Source organism: Hyperoodon ampullatus (genome assembly GCF_949752795.1).
Source record: "Hyperoodon ampullatus genome assembly, chromosome: 3".
Classification (NCBI taxonomy): domain Eukaryota; kingdom Metazoa; phylum Chordata; class Mammalia; order Artiodactyla; family Ziphiidae; genus Hyperoodon; species Hyperoodon ampullatus.
The window spans coordinates 19,314,761-19,328,255 of NC_136916.1; the positions used below are offsets into that span (position 1 = coordinate 19,314,761).

A 13,495-nucleotide genomic window follows, 5' to 3' on the forward strand; every position below is an offset into this window, starting at 1 on the left:
TTTAGTTCTTTTCTGTTATTTTCTAGTCTCTATTTGATTTATTTCTTCTCTGTTCTTTATTATTTTCTTCCTCTGATAACTTTGGGTTTAGTTCTTCTGTAGTTCCTTGAGGTGTAAATTTAGGTTCTTTATTAGAGATTTTCTTTTATAATATAGGCATTTATCACTATAAACTTTTCTCTTAGTACTGCTCTTACTGCATCCCATAAGTTTGGGTATGTTGTGTTTTCATTTTCATTTGTTTCAGGATTTTAAAAAATTCCCTTTTGATCCATTGGTTATTCAAGTGTGTGTTGTTTAATTTCGGTGTATTTGTGAATTTCCCTCTTTTCCTTCGATTATTGATTATTCCATTGTGTTCAGAAAAGATTCTTGGTGTACTTTTAATCTTTTTAAATTTGTTAAGACTTGTTTGTTACTTAACATGTGGTATAACATGTGATATATCCTGGAGAATATCTATGTGTGCTTGAAAAGAATGTGTACTCTCCTGCTGTTGGGTGAAAAGTTTTCTATATGTCTGTTAGGTCCTTTTGGTCTATACTGTTGTTCAAGTCCACTCTTAATTGATTCTGCATCTAAGTGTTACCTCCATTATGAAAGTGGGATACTGAAGTCCCCTACTATTATTGTATTCTATCACTTTCTCCTTTGGATTTGTCAATATTTTATATACTTAGGTGTTCTTACATTGAGTGCATATATATTTACAATTATTATATCTTCCTATTGAACTGACCACTTTATGATTATGTACTGACCTTTATCTCTAGAGACAGTTTTTAAAACCTACTTTGTCTGATATTAGAATAGTCACTCCTACTTTCTTTTGGTTATCTTTCACATGGAATATCCTTTTCCATTCCTTCACCTTCAGTCAATGTGCCTTTGAATCTAAAGTGAGTTTCTTCTAGATACAATACAATTATATCTTTTTTAAAAATAAATTTTATTTATTTATTTATTTTTGGCTGTGTTGGGTCTTCGTTGCTGCACACAGGCTTTCTCTAGTTGCAGCAAGTGGGGGCTACTCTTCCTTGAGGTGCACAGGCTTCTCATTGCGGTGGCTTCTCTTGTTGCAGAGCATGGGATCTAGGTGCATGGGCTTCAGTAGTTGTGGTCCGAGGGCTCGATAGTTGTGGCTTGCGGGAGCTAGAGCGCAGGCTCAGTAGTTGTGGCACACGGGCTTAGTTGCTCTGCGGCATTGGGATCTTCCTGGAACAGGGCTTGAACCCGTGTCCCCTGAGTTGGCAGGTGGATTCTCAACCACTGCGCCACCAGGCGCAATTATATCTTAATTTTTGTATGTATTCGGCTATCCCATATCTTCTTATTGGGGAGTTTAGTCCATTTACATTTAAAGTGATTATTGATAAGGATTTACTATTGGCATTTTGTTAACTGTTTTTTGTTTGTCTTATAGTTCATTTTCCCATGTTTTTCTCTCTTACTATCTTCAATGTTTTGTGCTATGTTTTATTTTGTATGGATAGGTTTTGATTACTTTGTCTTTTTTTTAACATCTTTATTGGAGTATAATTGCTTTACAATGGTGTGTTAGTTTCTGCTGTATAACAAAGTGAATCAGCTATACATATACATACATCCCCATATCTCCTCCCTCTTGCATCTCCCTCATACCCTCCCTATCCCACCCCTCTAGGTGGACACAAAGCACCGAGCTGATCTCCTGGTGCTACGCGGCTGCTTCCCACTAGCTATCTGTTTTACATTTGGTAGTGTATATATGTCCATGCCACTCTCTCACTGCATCCCAGCTTACCCTTCCCCACCCTGTATCCTCAGGTCCATTCTCTATGTCTGCGTCCTTATTCCTGTCCTGCCCCTAGGCTCTTCAGAAACTTTTTTTTTTTTAGATTCCATATATATGTGTTAGCATAGGTTATTTGTTTTTCTCTTTCTGACTTGCTTCACTCTGTATGACAGTCTCTAGGTCCATCCACCTCACTACAAATAACTCAATTTCATTTCCTTTTATGGCTGAGTAATATTCCATTGTATATATGTGCCACATCTTCTTTATCCAGTCATCTGTTGATGGACACTTAGGTTGTTTCCATGTCTTGGCTACTGTAAATAGAGCTGCAGTGAACATTGTAGTACATGACTCTTTTTGAATTATGGTTTTTTCAGGGTATATGCCCAGTAGTGGGATTGCTGGGTTGTATGGTAGTTCCATTTTTAGTTTTTTGAGGAACCTCCATACTCTTCTCCATAGTGGCTGTATCAGTCTACATTCCCACCAACAGTGCAAAAAGGTTCCCTTTTCTCCACACTCTCTCCAGCATTTATTGTTTGTAGATTTTTTGATGATGGCCATTCTGACCAGTATGAGGTGATACATCATTGGAGTTTTGGTTTGCATTTCTCTAATGATTAGTGATGTTGAACATCCTTTCATGTGTTTGTTGGCAATCTGTATATCTTCTTTGGAGAAATGTCTATTTAGGCCTTCTGCCCATTTTTGGATTGTTTGTTTTTTTTATATTGAGCTGCATGAGCTGCTTGTATATTTTGGAGATTAATCCTTTGTCAGTTGCTTCGTTTGCAAATATTTTCTCCCATTCTGAGGGTTGTCTTTTTGTCTTGTTTATGGTTTCCTTTGCTGTGGAAAAGCTTTTAAGTTTCATTAGGTCCCATTTGTTTGTCTTTTTATTTCCATTTCTCTAAGAGGTGAGTCAAAAAGGGTCTTGCTGTGATTTATGTCAGAGTGTTCTGCCTATGTTTTCCTCTAAGAGTTTTAGAGTGTCTGGCCTTACATTTAGGTCTAGAGTGTCTGGCCTTACATTTAGGTCTTGAATCCATTTTGAGTTTACTTTTGTGTATGGTGTTAGGGAGTGTTCTAATTTCATTCTTTTACATGTAGCTGTCCAGTTTTCCCAGCACCACTTATTGAAGATGCTGTCTTTTCTCCATTGTATATTCTTGCCTCCTTTATCAAAGATAAGGTGACCATATGTGTGTGGGTTTATCTCTGGGCTTTCTATCCTCTTCCATTGATCTATATTTCTGTTTTTGTGCCAGTACCATACTGTCTTGATTACTGTAGCTTTGTAGTATAGTCTGAAGTCAGGGAACCTGATTCCTCCAGCTCTGTTTTTCTTAAGATTGCTTTGGCTATTCGGGGTCTTTTGTATTTCCATACAAATTGTGCAGTCTTTTTGTTCTAGTTCTGTGAAAAATGCCATTGGTAGTTTGATAGAGATTGCATTGAATCTGTAGATTGCTTTGGGTAGTATAGTCATTTTCACAGTGTTGATTCTTCCAATTCAAGAACATGGTATATCTCTCCATCTGTTTGTATCATCTTTAATTTCTTTCATCAGTGTCATAGTTTTCTGCATACAAGTCTTTCGTCTCCTTAGGTAGGTTTATTCCTAGGTATTTTATTCCTTTTGTTGCAGTGATAAATGGGAGTCTTTCCTTAATTTCTCTTTCAGATCTTTCATCATTAGTGTATAGGAATGCAAGAGATTTTTGTGCATTAATTATGTAATTATTTATAACTTTACCAAATTCGTTGATTAGCTCTAGTAGTAGTAGCTCTAGTGGAAGTTTTTTTGTTTGTTTGTTTGTTTTAAGACTTTCTGATGTGGACCTTTTTTTTTTTTTTTTTTTTTTTTTTGCGGTACGCGGGCCTCTCAGTGTTGTGGCCTCTCTAGTTGTGGAGCACAGGCTCTGGACACGCAGGCTCAGCAGCCATGGCTCATGGGCCCAGCTGCTCCGTGGCATGTGGGATCTTCCTGGACCGGGGCACGAACCCGTGTCCCCTGCATTGGCAGGCAGACTCTCAACCACTGTGCCACCAGGGAAGCCTGATGTGGACCATTTTTAAAGTCTTTATTGAATTTGTTACAATATTGCCTCTGTTTTATGTTTTGGTTTTTTGGCCCTGAGGCATGTGGGATATTGGCTCTGTGACCAGGGATCAAATCTTCCCCTGCACTGAAAGGCGAAGTCTTAACCACTGGACCTCCAGGGAAGTCCCATCATCAAGGACATTCTTAAACTGCCTTTTTCTTTTCTGCCCACACAAGGCACTGAAAAATATAATCCCTATTAGTGTCATTTGGTCTGCTGCCTTGATTTGCACTAGGTGCCAGCAGTTTTACTCACCTTTGCTTTTGCACCAACAGTGCAAATGTCAGCACAGTGAACAAGACATCTTAGTATTGTTCTGAAAATAGCTTTGATTTCATGGGCTCCCCTGAAAGGATCTCTGGATCCCCCAGGAATCTGCAGACTTTGAGAACCACTGCTCTAGACCAGCTAGGTGAATGGCAATCTAGGAGGTGTTACCTGAGCTGAGTGTGGATGGGGGACATTTCACATTCTGAGCTGGGAAAGGGGGATGTGTGACCTCACAAAGGGGCCCAGAATTTCAGAAGGCCTGGAGTCAACATGGAGCTTGGAATGGTTTCAGCATTTCAGCTTGGAATGGGCTTCTAGCAGTGAGAGTAGTGGGAGTTGCATAGACCAGATTGTGGAGGGTGATGGATACCTATGAGAAGAATTCAGGGCCTGGGCTTCAGCAGATGTGGATTCTAATATGGTCTGTGCCCACTAACTAATGTTAATCTTGGGCAAATCCATTTACTTTGATCGATCTTTATGCTTAACACGTAATTAATGTATGCTCAATAGGTATCTTGTTCTCTGAAATTAAATAATTTCATCTGTGGAAGATGAAGGGGTTATATTTTATTTCTCTGAGGGTTCTGTAAACACTGAACATGATTCTGTTGTTATCACAGTTGAGTCAATTGAAACTTGGACAAACTGAGGAATGTGGGTGGACAGTGATGGAGCCAGAAGTGAGATCAGGGTCTCCCAGCTTCAAGTTCATGCTATTTATGTTCTCCATCCTGCCTGCTCCCTGGTCTCCTGCCTTCCAAAGCTGAGAGATTTTCTTCTCATAGACTGTTACTTCCCTGACCCACTTCTTATTTGCTATCCTTCCTTTATGCAGCTGGTCTGGTTTTGTCCTTTGATTATGCTGTTAGTGCACACCTTTTTGTGTGTGTGACACTTATCACAAATACAATGGTTTATGAAAATACTGGTTTACTATTCATGTCCCCCATCCGGGATATAAACTCCTTTTTACTGGTTGTTTTATTCCCAGGACCTAGCATGGTTCCCTCACATGGTAGGCATGGGTACCAAAATACAGAAGAGGGTTGTAAAGTATCACATGAGTGGTGTAGGCAGTAAAAGCTTTAGGAAGTCAGAGAAAGGGGGATCAGTGGGGCCTTGAGTATCCCAGGAAGATTTCAGAGAAGAGAGGGGGCTTGATCTGGACCTTGTAAGATGATCTGTAATACAGTTGACCCTTGAACGACACAGGTTTGCACTGCACGGGTCCATTTATATGCAGATATTCTTTAGTAGTAAATACAGTACTACGCGGTCCATGGTTAGTTGAGTCTGAGGATGCGGAGGGCCAACTATGTTATACGTGGATTAACCCCCGTGTCGTTCAGGGGTCAGCGGTTTACTGTTTTCAAAGTACTTTTTGTGATATCAAGGGTCATGCTATTTACTTATCCTCTAGTTGAATGTTAGTAACTTTTAGGTTGCCATTAATAGGTCATTCATTGGCCAGGTAGAACCAGAACTGTGAGGGAGTTAGGGTGGTGGTCTTTTTCATTCATTCATTTATTCAGACCTTCACTGTACACGTATTTATTGAATACCTGCTGTATGTCAGGCACTGGGAATACAAAAGAAAAAAAAGAGAAGAGAGTTCCCTGCCCTCCTAGAGCTTACGCTATAGTGGGATGAGGAAGAGACAATCAATACATCAATCAATAATCAGTCAATAAGAAACATGTCAGCTAATGATGTTTGGCAAAGAATTAAAAGAGGGTGGTAAATGACAAAGAGGAATTGGCAACTACTTTAGGCTGAGAGGGTGACACCTACACTGAAGTCTGAATGACAGGGCAAGCTGTACAAAGGTCAGGTGGCAAAGCATTCCAGGCAGGAGAAGAAGCCAGTGCCGCTGTGCTAGACCCTGCTAGGCATGCTTGAGGGTTGGAAAGGTGTGAAGGGAGCATTGTCGGTGGGGACGAATGGAATGAGATGAGTTTAGAGAGGTGAGCAGGACCTGGACCATTTAGAGCTTTTCTAAGCAAGGTCAAGTTTAGACCTTTATGCTTCGGGGAGCTGTTGAGTGGAGTGATGTGCTCTGAGTGATGGAGGCAGGGTCTAGGGGACAGCAGTGGTGCTGGAGAGGAATGGCTGGATTCAGGATATGTTTGGAAGTGGGGCTTTTCCTGTGTTCCTCCAATTGTTCCCTGATCACAGTCTGCTCTTCTATCCCCACTTTTTAAGCCTTCTCCTTTTTCCTCTTCATATAGGGCCTCAGCCACCCCAAGGTGTTGGCTAAGTACCATATTTTGGGTTGCAAAAGTTACACTTCATTTTGGGAACATTTGCATCTTAATTTACTAATAATTTGCCCTTTTTCATTTTTAACAGTTTTTAATGAAAGTTGTATTCAAGATTACTTTATTCCTGCATCTTCTCAATTGTTTCTTCCTTATATTTGCCCTTTTCCTTTCCTACTTGGTGAGATTTGGCTTTACATTTGAGGATCTCCTTGCAGTCTTTGCCCAGTTTTAGTCTGGTGATAACCACCGTGCTGGAGTGAACGCCCACATGGACAGTCGTGCTATTAGCCTTCTCCCGCTGTGCTCATTCAGCGTAGATGACATATTTCTTCCTGTAAACCTGGACTGCTTTGCCAGTTTGCTGCCTCTGTAGCGCGCTTGTACAACATGAACTTTATCGTCCTTTCGGATGGGCATGGATCGGACATTGTACTTCTGTCTCAGCTCTTTAAAAACAGGGGAAGACATGATCTTCCTGCGAATGTGGGAAGGCGCGTTGAAATGCCTTTTCCGATTCTCACTTGGGTCAGAAGTCACAAAGGGATTGCATTTCATTTTGGCCGCTGGTGCTTCAGCAATGGCCGCAGAAGGGAAGAGACCAATAATTTGCTCTTTTAAAAACCAAGTTTAAAGTGGCAATTTGCATCTCGTTAAGGTTTTAGGATGAGTCTTGGTTTCTAACCCTGACTCAGTACCAATTGTGATTTTGTATATCACTTAGACACTCTGAACTAAGTTTCCTTATCCGTAAAATGGATCAGATTATACCTCCTATGCATCATTCATAGCCCTGTAATAAAAAGCAACTGAGATGATGATTTTAAAAGTACACAGTTGCGGGCTTCCCTGGTGGCGCAGTGGTTGAGAGTCCGCCTGCTGATGCAGGAGACACGGGTTTGTGCCCCGGTCTGGGAAGATCCCACATGCCACAGAGCAGCTGGTCCCAGTTGCGATTACGTGTGAAACATTGTCTTGGCTTTCATGCCCCTGTGTGTACCCGTTCTCCATCACCTAGCTCACAAGAGTGAGAATAAAAGATCTTGATGCAGGCAGGCCTTTATTCCATCAACAGAAATCTTTGATACTCCCTACATTCTCAGCATTGTATGATGTATTATGGAGGATGTGGTAGAGGAAGATGAGCTGGTGCCTGAACTCAAGCATCTACTTAGAGAGATACAATTAACCCATGTGGAAAGATGGATACTGCTGCAGGGCCTTATGACCCAGTGGGAAGGATTTGGATAGGTGGAGAGAAGATGAAGTCAGACAGGAAAGAGCATGAATGGAAGCCCAGAGATGAGGATGAGGGTAGATTAGGATAGCAGATCTGCATGCGGGGGATTAGAGGACAAGTGAGGACACACAAGTTAGTGGGTCTACACCGGAAGTTCTTGACTTGTTATCAGGTATATGCAGTTCACACTAAAAGGAGGATTCCTCTGACGTGTTGTAGAGGTGATAGTTTGTGGCTGTACTGTGCAGGCTGTCATTTCTTCTTCTGCCTTCACTTCTGAGCTTTATTGAAACACAGTCATTACTTTTAAGCATTGACTAATACCCCATGTAGTTACTTTAAAAACCCCACAAACTTCTTATTTTGGAATAAATATAGATTCATTGGCTGTTGCAAAGAAATGGAGAGAAGTCTTTGGTACCCTTCACCCGTTCTTCCCAATTGAACATGTCGTATAACTAGTGCAATAGCAAAACCGGGTAATGACACTGGTAAAATGCACGGAGCTGAGTCACCAGTTATACATAATGCACTTGTTTGTGTGTGTGTAGCTTCCTGTTGCTATCAACACAGTCAAGATACAGAACCGTCCTATCACCTCGGGCTCCCTTGTGGTACTCCTTATAGCTACAACTTCTCCATTGTCCATTCCCAAACCCTGGCGGCCACTCATCTGTTCTCTATCTCCAGAATTTTGTTATTTCAAGTGTTATATCAGTAGAACCATACAGTTTAAGGAACTTTCTGAGATTATCTTCTTTCTCTCAGCATAACTTCCCTGAGGTTCATCCAAAGTTGTTTTTCTTTTTATTGCTGAGTAATAACTGCATGGTATGGTGGACCATCATTTGGTTAACTATTCACTCACTGAAGGACATTGGTTGGTTTTGAGTTATCAGCTATAATGAAAAAAACTGCTCTGAACATTCATGCATAGGTTTTTTTGTTTGTTGGTTTGTTTTTTGCAGCACGCGGGCCTCTCACTGTTGTGGCCTCTCCCATTGCGGAGCACAGGCTCCGGACGCGCAGGCTCAGCGGCCATGGCTCATGGGCCCAGCCACTCCGTGGCATGTCGGATCTTCCCGGACCGGGGCACAAATCCATGTCCCCTGCATCGGCAGGCGGACTCTCAACCACTGCGCCACCAGGGAAGCCCCATGCATAGGTTTTTGAGTGGACAGAAGTTGTCATTTCTTAGACTTCCCTGGTGGCGCAGTGGTTAAGAATCCGCCTGCCAGTGCAGGGGGCACGAGTTCGAGCCCCGGTCCGGGAAAATCCCACATGCCACAGAGCAACTAAGCCCGTGCGCCACAACTACTGAAGCCTGTGCACCTAGAGCCCGTGCTCCACAACAAGAGAAGCCACCGCAGTGAAAAGTCTGCACACAGTAACAAAGACTCAGTGCAGCCAAAAATAAATTTTAAAAAAGGTGACTTCCCTGGTGACACAGTGGTTAAGAATCTGCCTGCCAATGCAGGGGACACGGGTTCGAGCCCTAGTCCAGGAAGATCCCACATGCCACGGAGCCACTAGGCCCATGCTCCACAACTACTGAGCTTGTGCTCTAGAGCCCGTGAGCTACAACTACTGAGCCCGCGTGCCACAACTACTGAAGCCCTTGCACCTAGAGCCCGTGCTCCACAACAAAAGAAGCCACCGCAATGAGAAGCCCGAGCACCGCAAGGAAGAGTAACCCCTGCTTGCCTCAACTAGAGAAAGCCTGTGTGCAGCAACGAAGACCCAGTGCAGCCAAAAATAAATAAATTTTTTTAAAAAAGGGTATGCCACTTAAAAAAAAAAAATTTCTCTACAGTAAATGGCCAAGAGTGTCATATGCCAGGTCACCTGATGAGTCCATTCGTCATTTTAAAGGAAACTTTCAAACTGTTTTCCAAAGTGGCTGAATCATTTACATTCCCACCAACAATGTCTGAGTGATCCAGTTTTTTGCATCATTGCTGTTTGCCATTATCACTATTTTTTATTTTATCCATTCTGATAGGAGTTCTCATTGTGTTTAAATTTTTTTTAGATGTAATTCACACACCATAAAACTCACCCTTTTAAAGTATATAATTCAGTGGTTTTTAGTATATTCTCAGGTAGGTACAACTATCATCATTATCTGTATTTCCAAAGCATTTTCATCCCTCCAAAAAGAGTGACTGGTACCCATTACCAGTCACTCCCAATTCAGCCCTCTTCCCAGCCCCCGGCAACCACTATCCTCTGTCTCTATGGATTTGCCCATAGAAATGAAATCTTACAATATGTGGCCCTTTGCGACTGGCTTCTTTCACTAAGCATAATGTTTCGCGGGTTCATCCATGTTGTAATATGAGTCAGCACTTCATTCCTTTGTATGGCTGAATAATATTCTATCGTATGATTACTACATTTTGTTTATCCATCAGTTGATGGACATTTGGGTTGTTTCCACTTTTGCCTGTTATGAATAATATTTCTAACAACGTTTTTGTACAAGTTTTTGTATGTATGTATATGTGTTTTCTTTTGGGTATTTTCCTAAGAGTTGAATTACTGGGTCATATGGTAATTCTATGTTTAGCCTTTTGAGGAACTGCCAAACTGATTTCCAAAGCAGCTGCGCCATTTTACCTTCTCATCTTCAGTGTATGAGGGTTCCAGTTTCTCTACATCTTTGTCAACACTTGTTATTATCTGCCTTATTGATTCTAGCCATCCTGCTGGAAGTGAAGTGGTCTTTCATTGTGGTTTTGATTTTTCATTTCCCTGACGAGTTATGATTTGAGCATCTTCTCGTGTTTATTGGCCATTTGCATAGCTTCTCTGGAGAAATGTCTATTCAAACTTTTGCCCAGTTTTCAATTGGGTTGTCTTTTTATTGTTGAGTTGTAACAGTTCGTTATATATTTTAGATACTAGACCCTTATTAGGTGTATGATTTGCAAATATTTTCTCCCATTTTGTGGTCTGTCTTGTCACTGTGGTTTAAATTTCTATTTCCCTAGTAACTGCCAATGTTGGTCATCTTTTCATCTGCAGGTTTACCATCTGTATGGCCTCTTTGGTGAAATGTCTATTCATATCTTTTGCCCATGTTTGTCATTTCCTCTTACTAGAGCTATGGCTGTAGACATTTTCCTTTATAGTATATATGTCTTCAAACTCTTCTTTGCAGCAGCACTAAGATGGATGAGACACAGCTGTTAAGCTGCTCATAGCTATAGATCTTTTAAATTGTGATTAAAAAACACATAACATGGAATCTACCCTCAACCATTAGGTGTACGGTGCAAATATTAACTATACACATGTTGTAAGCAGATTTCTAAGACTTTTTCATTTTGCAGAAACTGAAACTCTAGACCCATTGAATAGTAACTCCCCATTCCCCACACATCCCTGCTGCTGGCAACTACCATTCTGCTTTTTGCTTCTGTGAGATTGACTACTTTAGATACCTTAAATGAGTGGAATCATGCATTATTTGTCGTTCTGTGACTGCCTTGTTTCACTTAGCATAGTGTCCTCAAGGTTCATCCGTGTTGTAGTATGTGACCATAGCTGTAGATTTTTAAAAAATTTTATTGAAGTATAACTGATTTACAGTGTTGTGTTAATTTCTCCTGTACAGTAAAGTGATTCAGTTATGCATATATATACATTCTTTTTCTTATTCTTTTCTATTATGGTTGATCCCAGGATACTGAATGTAGTTCCCTGCGCTGTACAGTAGGACCTTGTTGTTTATCCATTCTATGCATAATAGTTGGCATCTGCTAACCCCAAACTCCCAATCCATCTCTCCACCCCACCCCTTGGCAACCACAAGTCTGTTCTCTATGTCTGTGAGTCTGTTTCTGTTTCATAGATAAGTTCATCTGTGTCATACTTTATTTTTTTTATTATTATTATTTTTTGGCCATGCTGCGTGGCCTGTGGGACCTTAGTTCCCCAGCCAGGGATTGAACCTGGGCCCTCAGCAGTGAGCGTGCGGAGTCCTAACCACTGGATTGCCAGGGAATCCCCCATTTGTGTCATATTTTAGATTCCACATATAAGTGATATCATATGGTATTTGTCTTTCTCTTTCTGACTTACTTCACTTAGTATGATAATCTCTTGGTCCATGCATGTTGTGGTAAATGGCATTATTTCATTCTTTTTTATGGCTGAGTAATATTCCATTGTATATATACACCACATCTTCTTTATCCATTCATCTGTTGATGGACATTTAGGTTGTTTCCATGTCTTGACTGTTGTGAATAGAGCTGCCAAGCTGTAGATTTGGATCCATGCTAGGCCAATGCTCATTTTTATCTCATTAATAACCATGTGATCTCACCATGACTCAGTTTCTCCATCTGCAAAATGGATCAGGGTAGGTCATAGTGGTATGGAACTTGGTAACTAAACTCAGAGCTTTGTGAATAATCCATACTCTCATCCTGTGGACCGCCTCACAGATGGCAGTTATGCATCTTCGCCAAAAAGTCAGAAGTGAGCAGGAGAAGGTTCTCATCCTGGTTTTTTGAAGAGGCTTCACTGAGTGACCTCATTTCTTCATTAATTTTTAATTTCTTTTCTTGCATAATGTCCACCCTTTAATCCCCAAATCATTCCAGAGTACCTCAGCACATATATCCTGAAATTGAAAGGGGAGGATCCAACAAGGGATCTGGTTCTTGTTAAGGGTCTTCTATGCCCCCAAAGAAGAGGATCTTTAAGCCAACCTCCGTCTGGCCCCACGAGGCACCCAGTTCTCTGGGAGTTACTATGGAAATGTGTTCTGGTACTAGGAGGAAAGGAAATAAAGCATTCCGAGAGTCTTGCAGGCTAGGAAATGGACGTTCTGACGTCTATTCCCAAAGTCTACTGCAGTTGCTTTCTTCATTAAATTCTTTCTCAGTGTTTCATTGTTCCCATGTGGACATGGAGGCTGAATGTGTTGACTGTCCTTGTCCTTTACAAAGCAGTGTGAGAGATTTGGAAGAGAGATCTTTGGCCATCAAGCTGTGGTCTTGAATAAGACAGGATGATCATTTATCCCCTTCTTGTCTTGGAAGCAAAAAATCTGCCACCATCTGAGCTCTCCCTGTGGAGATATTAGCTCATGCAGACCTCTCTTGGGAAGGGAAAACGTATCTTTGCCTTTATCCTTTTTTCTTCCCCACACCCCCTTCTCCCAGTAGGCCCTTTGCTTCTGCATCATCCTATCCCAGGAGTTGACTAGCAGCTTCAGCTCTCACCTTCCTCAGCAGGCGCTGTGGTTTTGCACACAGCTGGGGGCATTCCTGGGGATGGATCTCAGTGGTTAGAGCAAACATTGCCTGGGAGACTTGGGCCAGAGGAGATTCCTCCAGTCTCCTCCATACTGCTCTGGTTCTCACTCACCAGACCCTCAGGGAATGCTGTCAAGCTTCAGTTCCCATGGCTGGTTTTCATCTTTCTTTCAGTTAAATCAGCTGTGACACCTGGCAGAGCCATGCTTCCCCTGGGGGCCTAGGCAAACCCAGATGCTGCCAGCCTGTTCTGGGGATCGGTGTCCCCTGGGTGCACTCAAGGCCAGTCCATTTACTCTGCACAGACACAAGGAGAAGAATGTCAGTGCTAGAAGGGAGCTGAAGAGTCATCTGGTCAACCCCTTAATGCAACATCGCGGAAGAATTTTATAGGAAAACAAAGACCCACCCCACAGCTACAACTCTTATCATGTGGCCAAGTGCTGCTGTTTTGATTTTAAATATGGTAACTGTAATTTCACTAAAACTATTAAAATATTAGTAGAAGCTAGCGTAGGGTTCCAAAAGTGTGTAGACTCTGTCGTAGCTTTGTAGTAAAGCAAAATGGTCAT

At 41.6% G+C, this 13,495-nt stretch overlaps 1 protein-coding gene and 1 pseudogene across 2 annotated transcripts in view; one reads left to right on the forward strand and one right to left on the reverse strand.

The window, feature by feature from the left end:
• The window catches only part of CCDC3 (coiled-coil domain containing 3), a gene marked incomplete at its 3' end in the record, with an annotated part of 98,087 nt that overhangs the window by 14,985 nt on the left and 69,607 nt on the right, over positions 1-13,495 (forward strand). The gene's annotated exons all lie outside the window — the stretch shown is intronic.
• Positions 6,535-7,007, reverse strand: LOC307050134 (large ribosomal subunit protein uL24-like; annotated as a pseudogene). The gene has a single exon. The product of its transcript is annotated as a large ribosomal subunit protein uL24-like (transcript).